The following is a 17,388-nucleotide window of genomic DNA, read 5'->3' on the forward strand; positions in this document are numbered from 1 at the left end:
TTAAAGTGTTTAATATTAGAACTTTATAGAAATTTTGTAGGTAGTAGGGATGATTTTGAAAAGCTAATCAGTGATAAAGATTTCAGTTATTACTGAGTTTAATATATGAAAATTTAAACCTTTAAATTAGTACAGTGCTTCCAGTTCTGCTTTAGTCGTTTTTGCCAATAGTTAGGAGTACTAAGACCTGCAGTGTATGCACTTTGACTCTGAGTAGTTGTCAGGGAATTTGTAGTTTAGAAACAATGTAATACTTGTTTATTCCTACAGTACAGATTTTCTATTTGATTTTATTTGCCTCAAGTAGTAAAAATTATTATAAGCAATTTAACAATGGCTCTCTTATTCTGATAGTTTCCCTGATTTTTAGTTAAGACTCTTAGTTTTATGACCTATTTTTTCAAATTTATTTATATTTTGTATTAAATAAGTGATGTATGTTTAGCAGTTGACCTATTTATTGCTTCACTTATTCACCCAAATTAGTTTTAATTCTCTATCTTTACCCAGCAGATCATTTTCTTATGACTTTAAACTGAATATTCTGTCCTAATCATTTAATATGTCTTAGGTACTGGCCAATTTTTAAAATATCTTACGAGTTTTAAATTTGGAGCTCTTAGTTTTCCCTTTTCTCTAGATTCTTGGTATTTCATTTTATCCAAATAAATGTCTCGATAGGTGTTCAAGCCGACTTAGGTTTTAAAGACACCCTAAAAATGATAAGTAAAATGAGAAGCAGTGCACGCTATCCCTACTGTCATTATTTGTATAGGACTTCAGTTATTTTAAACGTGTAGGTAAAAAGATAATTTTAAAAAGCCCTTGTTATCTGAGAGAATGTGCTCTTTTAGATAACTTTTCAGATTTACTTGGAAATTTCATTTCCAGGTTTTTCATCTTTGTTGGCTCTCAAAGCTATAGTTGCTGAATGTTTTTGGTTTATAGAGAGAAGCCATTACCAGCAATGTACTTTTAAAGTATAAACTAAAATTTGTTTTATCCAATTCTTTAATGAAAAAATGACTAAGTTGCTTTAAAATCCACTTAAATAATTATTTTCATGGTATAGATTAAAGGTGAGCAAACTTTAAATATCTTAGACTTTGCAGGCCGTATGATTTCTAGCAGTAGTCAACTCTGCTGCTGTTGTGCAAAAACAGCCATAAACAATATAGAAATTAAGAAATGTGACTGCATTCCAATAAAACTGTGTTGACAGAAAAGAGACAGCAAGCTGGATGCGGCCCACACACCATAGTTGGCTGATCCCTGGCTTAGGTTGTTAGTAAAATTAAATCGTGTAAGTTTTATGCATGTAGAATACTTTATGATAAATTAACTGAAAATAATATAGGTCAAAGTAAAATTTTGCAAAGGATAATGATAACTGGCTTCTATTCTTGCCACCTCTTTTTCCAAAGGGAATCATCTTTTTTAGTTGCAAATAATAAATGAGAGTTGTGTGTAATAGTTCTTTTAAAAGAGCATAATAAATTATTAAAACATTGCATCTGGAAGACAAGACTGGTATACATCAGAACTGAACTGCTTTCACACCCTTATTCCTATTTTTAAGGTGACTTAAAGTATTTTTGAGGGCAGTAATTGCATCTCCACACACTGTAGTTAGACATACAGTAAATTTTTGAATAAGTTGTGACATGGATCATGAAGTGATTAATATTTTAAAACTAACCCTAAAATATCAAAATCATGTCTGTAATGGATCCAGAAGTGTTGTGTGACTGTTATTTAACGGATGGTCTCTTCAAAGTATCAGTTTCTGCTTCTGAAATCCTTTTGGCTGTTTTTAGTCTATATTTAAGTGCTATTTGAGGCTTATTGATGGCAAATCTTAACAGATTTAGACTTAGATTCAAATAAGTTCCTTCAGCTAGAAATAACCTTAGAAGTTTTAAGAATGTGCTGACTTTTGAGTGTTTTTCTGTTTATAGCAGTGGTTTCCAAACATCAGACTTACTTGTGTGAACTTTTTAAGAATCAAGCTGTCCAGAAGCCATCTAACTATAAAAATCTCTGAGGTGCAAGAATAAGAGATTTATTCCCAGTTAATGTGCTTGTATATTTTATCTGGAGAGGATAAAATGGAGTTTCTGGAAGAAAAAATTCATATGATAAGGGTTAATTACATAGAAAAAACCTTGGCATTCAAATTTAAACTCAACTTTATTTCAGTATGTAGACTTAGTAGTTACTGAGCAGTTTTATAATCATAAGTGGTAATAAGCTAGCCAGAAACAAGCTTTTTAATGGCTAAGATCTGGGCATATTAATAAGGAAGTTTTTAATGTTACTTCCTAGAAAATTCAACTGTTTACGGCAGCTGACTCTTTGTGAATAAAAGTGTTGTATCAAAGAAAAAGGGGAAACTGATAATAAAAGGAATTGGAGGATGAGAGTAATTTGCACTTCAGAATGTTTTTTAGTATTCTAATACAACTTTATACATCCTGAATTTTCCACACTCGCCGTTTTCATTTTTCTACCACTTTACTATTTGCCTTACAAACACTGTAGGGGTTCAGTTTTCACATGAGATGTAGTGGATCACAGTAGGTCAACACACCTTTGAACAACGTAAAAGCAGGGTAACTTTCAAAAGCCGTATCTTGAAAGGCATCAGTGTGGTGTGAAAATGCAGTCTACGATGGACTCAATCCCGCGGAGGGGAGAACTATTCAGAGGTTAGTGGAAGATCAGAAGTGTTTTTTCTCTGATTTCCTTTGCAGAATTTGGGTTTGGTCTGGGGGTCTGGATTTGGCCCAGGCAGAGGACCATGTTAAGGGAAAAAGAAACCAGCTATTCTTTTAGTGGTTGCATAGGGATGGAGTGACAAAATTGGAGGTTTGAAAGGCCTTGAAAGAGTAGCCAGTCTCCATCAAGGTATTTGTTAAATGTGGAAGCTGAGTGAGGCTAGAAAGCTGAGCTGAAAATTTCTGAAAAGCAGAGCTGAACCCTTGCGGCCTTTCAAGGCTGAGGAAACAAAGGTCCAGGTTCTACACTGAGAGCCTTCTCGGTCTGTGCCCTCAGAGCAGGGAGGAGTGGGGCTCTTACCAGAGCTCTTAGCTTTGCCTGCATGAGCAAAAGGGAGCCCTCTTCGGAGGAAGGAATTGTTTTGGAAGCTCTGCAGTTCTTTTATACAGAATATCCAGCATAGAATTAAAAAATTACTAGGTATGTGAAGCAGCAAGATCATGACAGATAACCAAGCGGGGAAAAAAGGTACAGTTGATCAGAGTGATCTAGATTATGAAGTTAGACAATGACTTTTAAATAATTGTGATTTAATCTAAAAGAAAATGGAGGAAAGGGCTGACAGATGAAAGAGTGAAAATTTTCATCAAAGAATGTTTTTGTTTTAAAAGGACATTTTAGAACTGAAAAAAAAAAGAGAATTCCCTAGATGAGGTAACAAGATTGTGTGCACCAGCAAACAAGATTAGTGAACTGAAAGGCAAGATTATCAATAGATATACCAGTGAAGCAGGATATGTTCTAAATGTCTAACATGTAATTTGGAATCTTGGAGAAGAGAGAATGAAGCAGAAACAATTTTTGACGAGATTATTGCCGACGATTTTCCAAAATTGATGGAAGACAACCCACAGATTATAGTTCAGCTAATTCCAGTCAAGCAGAACTAAGTGTTAAAACTACATCTAGGTATCCATAGCAAAAATGCTGGAAATCAAGGGATATTTGTTTAAAGCAGCTAGAGAAAAGACATTACCTTCAGTGTATCATCAGTAGGACTAGCAATACCTCAATAGAAATGGTAAAAGAAGGCAATGGAATGACATCTTTAAAGTGCTGAGAGGAGGGCAAAAAACAACCTGCCAATGAAAGGGTCCTGTGGAATAAAGATGGTTCCAGACAAAAGCTACGGTTACTTCCTCACCAGTAGGCCTGCAGTAAATAAAAACTAAGGAACAAGTGATCCTCAGGCAATTTAACTACTGTTGTCATTGAGACTTCCAACAGGTTAGTTCCTGAGGTACTCTGAGCATTAAATGCTTTCAGGTTCCTCCTGAAACCCACAAGGTTTGGAGTGTTTGTTACCTCAGGTAAAGACACTTAGGTTCAGGCTGAGAGAGCATTCCTGAGACTAGCCAGGCTCTTCCAGTAACTCTGATTGGAACTTAAAGACAACCCCATCACCTTCAGGCTCCTATGGAAGGTATAGTTGAGAACATATCAGCTAAGGTGAATAAAGTAGGAAAGACTTTGCCTACTGGTTAGTACTTAGGTTCCTTTGGAGAACTCAAATGCAAGAGAAATTATGTGTGTACTGAATGTGAGCAGGCCTTCCATCAGAAGACCCATTTGAACGTGAGAATTAGTGTTGGAGAGAAATACAGTAAGGGAAATTCTTCCAAGTCTGCAAACATTCAGGAAAGTGTTTTTTTTTTTCCTTTTTCTCCCCAAAGCCCCCAGGTACGTAGTTGTATATTCTTCGTTGTGGGTCCTTCTAGTTGTGGCATGTGGGACACTGCTTCAGCGTGGTTTGATGAGCAGTGCCATGTCCGCGCCCAGGATTCGAACCAACGAAACACTGGGCCGCCTGCAGCGGAGCGCGAGAACTTAACCACTCGGCCACGAGGCCAGCCCCAGAAAGCTATTTTTTTTTTTTTTTGAGGAAGACTTTTTGAGATTTTTTTTTTTTAGGAAGATCTTCCTTTTTGCTGAGGAAGACTGGCCCTGAGCTAACATCCATGCCCATCTTCCTCTACTTTATCTGTGGGACCCCTGCCACAGCATGGCTTGCCAAGCAGTGCCATGTCTGCACCCGGGATCCAAACCAGCGAACCCCGGGCCACTGGAGCAGAATGTGCGAACTTAACTGCTGTGCCACCAGGCTGGCCCCGGGAAAGAAATCTTATACACACATTGAGTATGGGGAGGCATTCACCAAAAGATCACATATCTTTGTACAATGTAATGCTCACACTGGAGAGAAACCTATGAATGTATTCGGTTTGAAAAGGCCTTCACCTCTCAGTCAGTCCTGATTGCACTTCAGAAGATTCACGCTGGCAAGAAACTATATGAATGTAGTGACGATGAAAAAGCCTTTGCCCAGAAGTCACAACTCAATGTACACCAGAATTTCATACTGGAGAGAGAATCTATTATGTCCTGAGTGTGTAAAGGCTGTCAACCACGAGTCTAACTTGCTTATTAGATGATAGCCAGCATCTAAGATGGCCCCAAATGGTCCTGGCTCCTGGTATTGACATCTTTGCATAGTCCTCTACTTTATTTTACAAACATTGGTCTTGTGTGATCAATAGCAAACAGCAGAAGTGATGGTGTGTTAGATCCACAATTAGACTATAAACGAGTGTGGTTCTGCCTCTTGGGCACCCGCTATATTCTTTTTCTCTCTGATCTCTTGCTCTGAGGGAAGCATTTGTCATTGTGAGTATCCTATGGAGAGTCCCACATGAGGAGTAAGTCTCCTCGGCAACTAGAGGAACTAGGGTCTACCAACAATCACGTCAATGAGCTTGGAAGCTGATTCTCCTTCCCCGACTGACAGCTTGAATGAAACATCACAAGAGAACCTGAACCAGACCTACCCAGCTAAGCCGCTCCCAGATTCCTGTCCCTCAGAAGTGTAATAAGTATTTTATGCTGCTGAGTTTGGGGGTAATTTACATAGCATTAGATAACTAGTAGAATTGCACATAAAGTTCATACTGGGGAGATACTTTGCGAGTCTGGTGATTGTACATTTCCTTCACTTCCAAGTCACAGCTCCCAAGTATATCAGAAAATCCAGACAGAGTGAAACCATATATATTTACCCAGTGGGAAAATACTAAGTGCTAGATTAAATTTCAGTAGGTATCAGAAAACTCACTGGTGTGAGAAACTATATTCGCATTAAATAAGAGAGAGCCATCATGGAGAAATCTGTTTAAAATACTATCAGGAAACCTATACTAGAAAGAAATTTATATGAACTCTGGTAACTACTCTAGGAAATAACACAGCAGCATCAGCAGATTTACAAAAGAGAGAAACTCTGCGTGTGTGTGTAGGGAGGCCTTATCCATCAGATTAAGTTTGAATGTGACCAGAGTAGTCATACCTGAGTCACCGTTGATGCACAGACTGTGGGAAAGTCCTTGAAATCAGTTCCCACTGTATATCAGAGAATTCATAAATGAAAGAAAATTAGTTTCTTCAAAGTGAAAAAGCTGCTCACAGAATCAGAGGAAGTTCCATATGCTAAATTTCACATAGCCCCAAAACCATACGAAGATATTTGTAAGCAATTCTGAAGAGAACATCTAAGAATGTGTTGAGGAAAGGACATCTTACTGCATTCTTCTTAAGCTATAATTCATAGTGAGGGAAAACCTAGCAGTTTGAAGTATTAGGATGTGGACCAGCAAACTTTATAAAGGGCTAGATGGTAAATAATGTAAATATCCTGAAAATGGAAAGCTTTGCAGGCCAAGAGGCCAAAAGCAAGGATATTATATAGATACTTAAGATAAAACGAATGTACACAAAATTTTTATTGACAAAAATTTAAAATGTTATTGCATTGCAAATTGTTTCCAATTGAAGATTATGTGAAAATTCCACAATTGCACAGTTAAATAGATTTGGGAATATAGGAATTTCCCTTGCAATTTCATCAAGTCCAAAAATTGCTGCGGGAATTATAGCATGATCTTGGAAAGTATATCCAATGCAAATTTGAAAACCAAGAATTCATTTCTTGTTTTAACTTCTAGTAGTACAGAAAGTGTATATGAAACAGCTTGACATTACTTATGATCCAAACAATGTTAATTGTCATCAAAATGACTTTACTGCAGCATAGATTTTGCAGGTAAGAGCTACTTTGCCTTGTAATTTTAGATTGAATTCATTAAGAAACATCAAGTCTGGAGCAAAAAGCTTACTTTAAAAGCCATTTTGTATTCAATAATGGTGGTTGAGTGTGAGTCTTCTCATTTAGAAAAATTTCAATTCTGGCCCTGAGCTCAAAAAATTGCAATCAAACTTTACTAGTGTTAAGAAATTGAACTTCTATTTGGAAGGGTATATCAGGTCATTCAGCTTCTATTTCTGACAAATTCATGGAATTTATAATGGATAATTCCATAAGAGTTGATCGAGTCCACCATTAATACTGCTGGTTCAATAACACATGACAGATTCAGATATTTTCCTTAAAGGATCTACTGATCAATAATACAATGGATAGGGGCTGGCCCGGTGGCGCAGTGGTTAAGTGCACGTTCTGCTCTGGCGGCCCAGGGTTCGCTGGTGCAGATCCTGGGTGTGGACGTGGCACCACTTGGCAAGCCATGCTGTGGCAGGGGTCCCACATATAAAGTAGAGGAAGATGGGCACGGATGTTAGCTCAGGGCCAGTCTTCCTCAGCAAAAAGAGGAGGATTGGCAGCAGATGTTAGCTCAGGGCTAATCTTCCTCAAAAAAAAAAAAATTAATAATAATAATAATACAATGGATAACCACAGATTTTAAATCTTACTTTGCAAAAGCTTGACAAATTTTCCCAACTAAGCTGCTTTCTTTTCCATGCTTATATCTTACCACCATCAGTTGTAAAAACATGCTATTTCAGGTTGTAGTGAATGCTTTCTCAACTTGCTTGAAAATACTCACCCTTTAGTTGTTCCACACAGAGTATCCATAGAGGTTATTCAGTCACTTCCAGCTTGACACTGACTCTTTGAATAGACAGCAACTGAGTAGTATTGGTAAAAATCTGTGAACTCAAGACTCAAGGAAAACCCTTGGAATCACTTGCATTGTTTTAAAATTGACTTGCTGTTACCCAAATGTTATAAACTCTCTGAGTGACTGTTCTCACCAAAAATCTAACAATCTTAGACAGTTTCCTCTGGCACATTTCTTTGTCTGCTATAAACATGATTTCATTAACTCTCCAGTTAATTCTACATGGTCACTTCCAGAAAATTGAACAAGAGCATTGTGTCATTGATACTGTAATGCCAGTGTTACCGTGATGCCAAACCTAGAAAAGAATGTTAGAAGAAAACTACAGACCAGTATATCTCATGAATATAAATCAAAAAATTCTTACTGATAGTTTACCAAATTGAAACTAAAAATATATTAAAATGGTAATATGACCAAGGGTGCAAGCTTGGTTTAACATTCAAAAATGAATTACTATGAGTGACATCAGTGAAATTAGCACAGTAGGTAGCTCCAAGGGTTATCCCTCTAAGAAAAATCAAGCACTTTATGTGAACATATCACTCAAGCAGAATTTAAAAAGAAGCCAAATTTGGTTACCCTATTTTTTTTTTTTTTACTACATGTCCCACATATCTTCACCCTTCTCAAACTTAATGTTATCTTACAGAAAGTCAAGTTCCTATATAATTAGAATTTAAATGGCTTAAAACAACAAGAAGGGATTTCTATTTATAATAATGCCAGGTAAGAATTTGAACCAACCCTCCAACAGGACACCTAAAAAAAAGTGGACAAAATTGTTTCAAAAAATCAACTTGAAGGCCATCAAAAAGCTGACAAGATAGTGAAGCATTAGAGCCAGCAGTTGGGAGAGAAAAAAGGCCTAGATAGACAAACCTACCTATCTAGGAAAGTGGGACCACTTTCCTCTTGGGGTTTTTTAAGATTTCTGTAGGAGGTAACTGAGAGGCCAAGCAATACTTGTGATGGCCTCCTGTAGATAAAGGTGGAGAAGAATTAGAGTTCAAGACCTTAAAGTATTTCCACAAACAGTTCTGCAAATTGATGTCCACCACAAAATAATAAGGTATGTGTACAGACAAGACAACATGAATCAAAACTAACAAAAACAACACAGACTAAAATATGCTTACTGAGACCAAAGAGATAAAAGTCAAGATAGAGGATTTCAGCAGATAACTTGAAAAATACAGAAAAGTTCCAAATGGAAGTTAGAGAACCCAAAAATGTATTAGCTGAATTTAAGAACTCAAAGGATTGGCTTACAGCAGATTAGACACAGCTGAAGATAGAATTCATGAATTGAAAGACTTGTTAGAAGACAATAGAAATAAAACAATGAGAACTGAAAGAATAAAAAATGCAGAAGGAAGAGAATAAGTTTTGTCAGGAATTTAATTGAACTTCCCAGAAAGAGCAGAGCAAGAAAGAGGCAGAAGCAATATATGAAGAGAGAACAGCTGAGATCTTTCCATAGCTATCAGGACAGCAAACAACTGATTCAAAGTTTATGAATCAATCTCAAGCAAAGAAAATCCATACCCAAGCATATCATAATAAAACTGCTGAAAATTAGAGGAAAAAAATCTTAAAAGCAACCACAGAAAAAGTATTGCCTTCAGAAGAGTACCACTTAAACCAAAAGCTGCTTCCTCAATCAAAATATTAAAAACCAAACAACAGTGAAATGGTATTTTTACCTAAAATCCAATACCAAAAAGAAATTAGCCTTTAAGAATAAAGGTGAAATAAAAGACATTTTCAGACAAAGTAGAAAATGCTCTTAAAAAGAAATACTAAAGAGCATTTTTCAGACAGAAGGAAACTATCTCCAGATGGGATGTGGACATGTAGGAAAGAGTGAAAAGGGACAGCAATAGTAAATATGTGGGTAAATCTAATGTTAACAATAATAGTAAAAAGTGCGTAACATTGAAGCCAGTAGAAAGGAAAAAAATGGAATAATAAAAAATGTTTAATCAAAAAGAAAGGGAAAAAAAGAGAAAAGAAACATAGAACAGAGAGACAAATAGAACAAAAATGTATTGTGGTACATTTAGACCCAAACATATTAACAAGTACATTGAATTAAAAAAAATTAATATTCTGGGGCTGGCCCCGTGGCCGAGTGGTTAAGTTTGTGTGCTCTGCTGCAGGCGGCCCGGTGTTTCATCGGTTTGAGTCCTGGGTGCGGACATGGCACTGCTCATCTAAACCACGCTGAGGCAGCATCCCACATGCCACAACTGGAAGGACCCACAACTAAGAATATACAACTATGTACCGGGTGACTTTGGGGAGGAAAAAAAGGAAAAAAAATAAAATCTTTAAAAAAAAATTAATGTTCTAAATAAGTAATACAGGAAGTCAGACCAGATTCAAAAAAATGACAAAATCACAAGCATCTGTAAGGGCCACACCAAAAATCATAAGGATACAGAATAAACAGAAAAAGATGGTATTATAAACAACTGAATGCCAATATATTTAAAAACTTGAGTAAAATAAAAAAATTTTGGAAAAGCACAACATATCAAAATTTACATGAAAAGAGTAGGAAATAGTAATAGTTTGATATCTAATAAAATAACTGTAACTTCAAAGTTCACTCACACATGGCTTTGCTGGTGAATTTTACTAAATATTTAAGGAAGAAATAACACAAATCTTATATAAAGTCTTTAGCAGATTGAAAAAGAGGAAACACTTTAACTGATTTTATGAGGCCCAGCATAATCTTGATAACTAAATTCAACAAGGACATAATTATAGGGCAATCTCATAAATAAAAATGCAAAAATCTCAAGTGTTTGTATTCAGCAAGATACTAAAAGGAGAATACAGAGTTGGTTCAGCTCTCAAGAATCAGTCATAATTTGCATTTAGAGAATAAGAGAAAAAATGTATGCCTGTGCTAATAGATAACAGAAAAGCATTTTTAAAAAGATATATCAGGGGCAAGCCCGGTGGCACAGCGGTTAAGTTTGCATGATCTGCTTCTGTGGCCCGGGGTTCACCCGTTCAGATGCTGGGTGCAGACCCACGCACCGCTTGTCAAGCCATGCTGTGGCAGGCGTCCCACATGTAAGTAGAGGAAGATGGGCACTGATGTTAGCTCAGGGCCGGTCTCCCTCAGAAAAAAGAGGAGGATTGGTGGCAGATGTTAGCTTAGGGCTAATCTTCCTCAAAAAAAAAAAGATATATCATGCAAATACTAGCTGGTGTTGCCATACTATTTTCGGACTAAAATGTAAGGCAAAAAGCATTACTAGAAATAGAGAACATTTAATAATGATAAAAGGTTTAATTCAGTAGGAAGAGAGAGCAGTTCTAAGCTTGTAAGCACTTAATAATGTAGCATTAAAATAAATAAGCAAAAAAACCCCAAATACAAGGAGAGACAGAAAAGTCTACAACCCAAGTAGTAGATTAACACGTCTCTTTCAGAACTGATAGAACAAGCAAATACAAAATATCAGTAAAGGTATCAAATTTTTCTTTTAAAGATTGGCACCTGAGCTAACATCTGTTGCCAATCTTCTTTTTTTCTTTTTTCTTTCTGCTTTTTCTCCCCAAATTCCCCCAGTACATAGTTGTATATTTTAGTTGTGGGTGCTTCTAGTTGTGGCATGTGGGACCTCGCCTCACCGTGGGCTGAAGAGAGGTGCCATGTCCGCGCCCAGGATCTGAACCAGCGAAACACTGGGCCACCGTAGCGGAGCACGCAAACTTAACCACTTGGCCATGGGGCCGGCCCCCAAAGGTATCAAATTTTTGAACATGATAAGCAGACATGACTTAACGGACCTAGATTAGACACTGCACCCAATAACTATAGATATTTACAGTAAACTATTACAAGGTTGAATATATGCTGAACCACAAAGGCAATCTCAACAAATTTCAAAGGATTAAAATCACACAGATTACTTTCTGGTTATATTAGAATTAAAAGTTAACAGTGAGATTAGAAAATCTCCAAATGTTTGGAAATTAGCATATACTCCTAAAAACATTCATGGGTGAAAAAAATAGAAATATCTTGAACTAAAATATAAAAATAACGTCAAATCTTGTGGGATATTGTATTGTGGGAGGTAGCTATAGCTATGCTTAGAGATTTAGGACTTTGAATGCATGTATCGTAAACAGGATTTATAGCTTTGAATGCATATAGTAGGAAGCCAAAATTATAAGTAGGGAGAAAAGAGTAAAAACTAATGAAGTAAAAAACAAATGTACAGAGTGAAGCCATAACTCATATCTCTGAAAAGACAAGCAGAGTTGCCTATATTTTTAGAAAGGTCCGTATGACAGCACAGTCAGCGGTATTCGAGGAATCTGTGATGGGAAATACAACATGCGGAGTTTATGGCATTCTCCAATAGGAGAATCACAACATAGATTCTTAGGGTTTTGGAGCAATCTGTGCCATCTGCAGCAGTGAATTACACCTTTCACAAAAGCTCCTGGCATGCTTCTGGGCCCTGGAAAAGAGAGCATGACCATGGGCTACCAAGTGACCATGTGGCCAGAATTATCTAAGATGAGGCAGGTTCTGTCGGATCCATCAAGTCATAAGGTCAGATGGACCCAGCAGCAATCTCCATCGTAAGATGGAAGTGGTACAACTGTGATTGGGCATTAGCAGTGCCAGAGAACCCAATTAAGTTACACAAGCAAGTAGTCTTGATCCCCATCTCATCAACCTCTGTTGCCCTAGTGCCTTTTTCAGTTCAAAACTATGTCCACATGGCAGCCGTGGAAATGCACTGCTCACATCTTTCAAGAAAGAATTGCCTCTAGGATCTTAGTCAGGTGACAGTCTTTGTCTGTATCACTTTCAGAATCCACTGCAGCATTTAAACTCAAGACACACTATCCCTGGGCACCGATAGCCAATGATCAAGCAGTGGGTGGGGATGGACAGATATTAGGATCTAGACATTTCCACATTCACCAAGACCCTGTGGCCCTGAATTCCCCAAGATCATCGGAAATGTTCATATGAGAGGGGCACCAGTATCACTAGGGAGTTTATTGGTGGCTCCTCTCATCTGCAGGCTGAGGATGATAGTAAGAGAGGTGGTCATAGAATTGAGCTCATTAATAGATATGGGAATGATGGCGTCCCAAACCAGGTGGAAGATTAAACTGCCAGAAGCCTCAAGGCCGTAATTCACCGTAATGACCTGCAAGGTTGAAGGGTTAGACACGAAGGCTTGACCAGTGAATCATGGAGATGGTTAATAGAACACGGCATCCCTAGGGGCAAAAGAGATGGGTATTCAATGATCGTGCTGTTTAACATCTAAAACTTTTTTTAAAAGCAAGTATGGAGAAGCAAGAGGCCAAGGGCAGCCACTCCAATAGAGGTTAAAATCCCTCACTCAGTTCTCTGACCTGAGCCAGTGTTCAGACCCAGAACCAACTGACTAAAAAGATGAACAGGTCTCCAGGAGGAAAAACTCTGTATCACCAAGCAAATATATACTGTAAGACTACCCTTGTCTTTTTCCAAAATGATCTAGGCCATTTACTCAGGTGATTGTACTCTGGGAACAGAGAAGGACACTACATTTTGAGGAATATCACACACAGGGTTTGTAGCTGACAACTGATACCTGGAGACTCAAAGCATCATTACCACCCCTTTGTTGGAATGGGAAGATATGGGGGCCAAGTGATAAGTGGAACCCTGTCCAAAGTCCAACTTACGGTAGGTCCACTGTTTCCACAGACCTACCAGTGGTTGTTTGACCAGTCCTAAGTTTATAATTGGGATTGAGATAGTTGGAGTAATCCCCAAATGGTCCTTGGCCTGTGGAGGAAGAGCTGTTTTTGGGGGGAAAGTCAAACAAAGACTGTGATATTATCTTCAGTCTCCACCCAAATACAACGTCCCATCCCAGGAGTGGAAGCAGCAGATATTCAAGCCACCCTGAAAAATGCAAAGGGTGATAGTCTGTGTCATATCTCTGTTTAATTCACTACTCTCACCCCTGAAGAAATCAGATGGTTCCCAGAGAATGACTACGGACTATTGTAAGCTCAACCAAGTGGTAGGTCTAATAACAGATGTAATGTTAGACGTGAAACCATTGACAGAACAGATTAATAAGGTCCCAGGTACATGTCATGTGGCTACTGATTTGGCAATATGAGAATATATTCCAATTAGGAAAGAAAATCAGAAACAGTTTGCATTCGTGTGGAAGAGACAACAGTATCCATCTACAGTTTTACCTAAGAACAATATCAACTCTTAACATCTGTTATAGTACATTTCGAAGAGCTGTGAGTGTCTGGACATCCCATAGGACATCACTTTGATCCATTACGTTGATGTTATGCTGATCAGGCAGGTTGACTGAGAGCTAGCTAGCAGACTGGAGTCCTCGAGAAGACAACGCATTCCAGAGGAGGGAGATACACCCTCTGAAGCTCAGGGAGCTGTCACTCCAGGAGAGTTTTCGGGGGTCCAGTGGTCAGGCACATGTCAGGATATCCTCTCCAAAGTAAGAGAAACTGGCTGCGTCTCGTGTTCCCTACTACAAATAAGGAAGATCAGCACCCGGTAGGTCTCTTCAGGCTCGGAAGGCAACACATTGTATACCAGGCTTTCTCAACTTTGGCACTATTGGCGTTTTGGACCAGATAATTCTTTGTGTAAGGGAGCTGTCCTGGGCATTGCAGGATGTTTAGCTGTATCCCTGGCCTCGACCCAAGTTGATGTCAATAGCATTCTCCCTCCTCGAGTCATGAAAATGAAAAATGGCTCCAGATTTTGCCAAATGTCCCCTGGAGAGCAAAATCATCCCTGATTTAGAACCATTGTTACATACCTAGGAATTCTCCTCTGACCCATATAGCATAAGTGACAGGGAAGACTGCCAGATTTCAGGGTGGTCCAGAATAGAGAAGAGCTCTGAAGAAGGCACAGGCTTTGGTATGAGCAATTCTGCTGCTTGGGCCATACTATCCAGCAGAACCTATGGTGTTGGAGGTATCAATAGTGGGAAAGAGACAATGTAGAGTTTACGGAAAGTACTAAAGGGACAATTACAGTGCAGGCCCCTGGGGTTCTGGAACAAGGCCATGCCATCTAGAGCGGAAATTCCTATGTCTTTTGAAAAACAGGGCTCTGGTAGAGAAAGGAACATTTGACCATGGACACCAACTGACCATGCATCTGGAACTGCCCATAATGAGTGGGTTCCTTCAGAGCCATCAATTCATAAAGATGGGCAGGCCCAGCAGCAATCCATTGTAAGATAGAAATGGTATTTTTGGAGTTGTACCTGAGCAGGATTGGAAGACACTAGTGAGCTACCTAAGCAAGCAGTCCAGATCCTCATATCACCCACAGTTACACCTGTTCCCCTCCCTCAGCTCACACCTATGTCCGTATGCGGGGCCTCCTATGACCAGTTAAAGGAGGAGGAAAAAAACGCGTAATCATGGTTTACAAATGGAATAGCTCAGTAAGTGGGTGCAAGCTGAAAATAGATGCAGCTACATTATAACCGCTCTCAAGAGCGGACTTGAAAGACAGTGGTGAGGGAAAATGTTCCAAATGGCTGAAACTGAGTGGTGCTCCTGGTCATCCACTTTTCGTAGAAGGAGGAGTAAAATGAGGTGAGAAAATCTATGAACTTATAGGCAACGGTGAATAGTCTGGCTGACTAGTCAGGGGCCTGGAAGAGGAAGGACTAGAAAATCAGAGATAAGGAGGTCTGGGGTGGAGGCATATATAGATGGGCATACGGGAGTGGGCACGACATATGAATTTTTTTTGTATTACGTAGTAATGTCCATCAGAAAGCATCAACCATGGAAGAGGCACTGAACAACCAAGTAGATAAAATGACTTGGCCGGTTGACATTAGCCACCCAGTGGCACAGTGAGCTCGTGAGCAGAGTGGCCACTGTGGAGAGAGGAGGCCATGTGTGTGCCCAATAGCATAACTCCTACTTTACAAAGCTGATCTAGCTACTGATTCAGCTGACTCAGCTACTCTGAGTATCCAATTTGCCAGTAAGAGAGAGTAATGCTGACCTCCACTATGCCACTGTTCCTTGACGGGATCAATCAGCCACTCGGTAGCATGTTGAATACATTGGTCTCTTATGTCCTGGAAGGGCCAGCAGTTCCTTCTCACCAGAATAGACATCAGTTCCAGGCATGGGTTTGCCTTTTCCTATCCCAAGAACCCCAGAAGCATCACTCTGGGGACTTATGGAGTACCTGGTCAAGAGTCACAAAATCCCACCTAATATAGAATCCAAGGAAGAAATCGACTTCTCAGTGAAAGAGGTGCAGGAGTGGGCCCAGGACCATGGAATACACTGGTTTTATCACGTATCACGCTATCCAGAAGCTACTGGCCTGACAGATTTTCTCTGCCTATTCTTGCTCCCTCTCCATCTTTCACAGGAGTTACCTCCAATAAATATCTTGCATGTCCAACTCTGGCTTGGTGTCAGCTTCCCAGAGGACAAAACTAACACAGACTGCATAGGGGGGTTGCTTGTGATCAGCTGATGGAAAACCAAAAACCTGGGCTTCTTTCCTAAGTGGGTTGTCTTGGAATGTGGACTATAGCTTCACCTCAGCTTCACTTAGGAGTGGCCTTAAAAGACCGCAGTGAGAGGAAATCTTGGCAGGTAGAGATGCAGGTAAGGTATCTGATCATTCACTTTCATGGAAAGAGAAGGGACTCAAGGTTAACACATATATAGACTCATGGGCAGTGGCAAATAATCAGCTGTGGAGGAAGAGAGGAGAAAGATTGGAATATTAGGAACAAGGATGTCTGGGGTAGAGACATGTGGATGGACTTATTGGAGTGGGCACAAAATCTTTGTATGGGATGTTAAGGCCACCAGAGTGCATATGCCTTGGAAGAGGCACTAATAACCTATTAGCCAGAATGACTTGACTGCTTAACATCAACTGGGCTCTATTATCAGCTACGCAGTGCTAGCACAACGAGTACACAAACAGAGTTACCATGGGCAGGGCTGGAGCTGTGCATGGGCTTAATGACACAAGCTCCCACTTACCAATCTGATCTAACTATTGCCACTTCCAAGTGTCCAGCCCGTCTAAACTTCCAGCAATAGAGATCAACTGTGAGTCCCCACTACCATCTCTCAAGGAGACCAATTAGCCACTTGGTGGTATGTTGACTATTTTGCACCTTCTTCCATTCTTGAGGGGGAAGTGACTTATTTTGCCTGGAAAAGATATATTTTCTGATATGGATTCACTATCTGAGTGCTAATGAGTGTTTGAACCACCAACAATAGGTAGAATACATGAGTTCAGGAACCATAGGTTGGTCCCAGGGAACTTCTTGGGGAATTTGTGCTTCCTGCTACCACAAGTCTGGGTTCTGTGGACTAGGGGTCATGTTTCTCAAAGGGGTAATGCTTACACAGTAAGAATACTATTGAGAGCCAGCCCCAGTGGAATAGTGGTTAAGTTTGGCTTGCTTCACTTCAGCGACCAGGTTTCCTTCCTGGACACAGACCCACACCACTCATCTGTCAGTGGCCGTGCTGTGGTGGTGGCTCACATACAAAAAGAGGAAGATTGGCAGCAGATGTTAGCTCAGGGTGAATCTTCCTC

Source organism: Equus caballus, chromosome 1 (genome assembly GCF_041296265.1).
Source record: "Equus caballus isolate H_3958 breed thoroughbred chromosome 1, TB-T2T, whole genome shotgun sequence".
Lineage (NCBI taxonomy): Eukaryota > Metazoa > Chordata > Mammalia > Perissodactyla > Equidae > Equus > Equus caballus.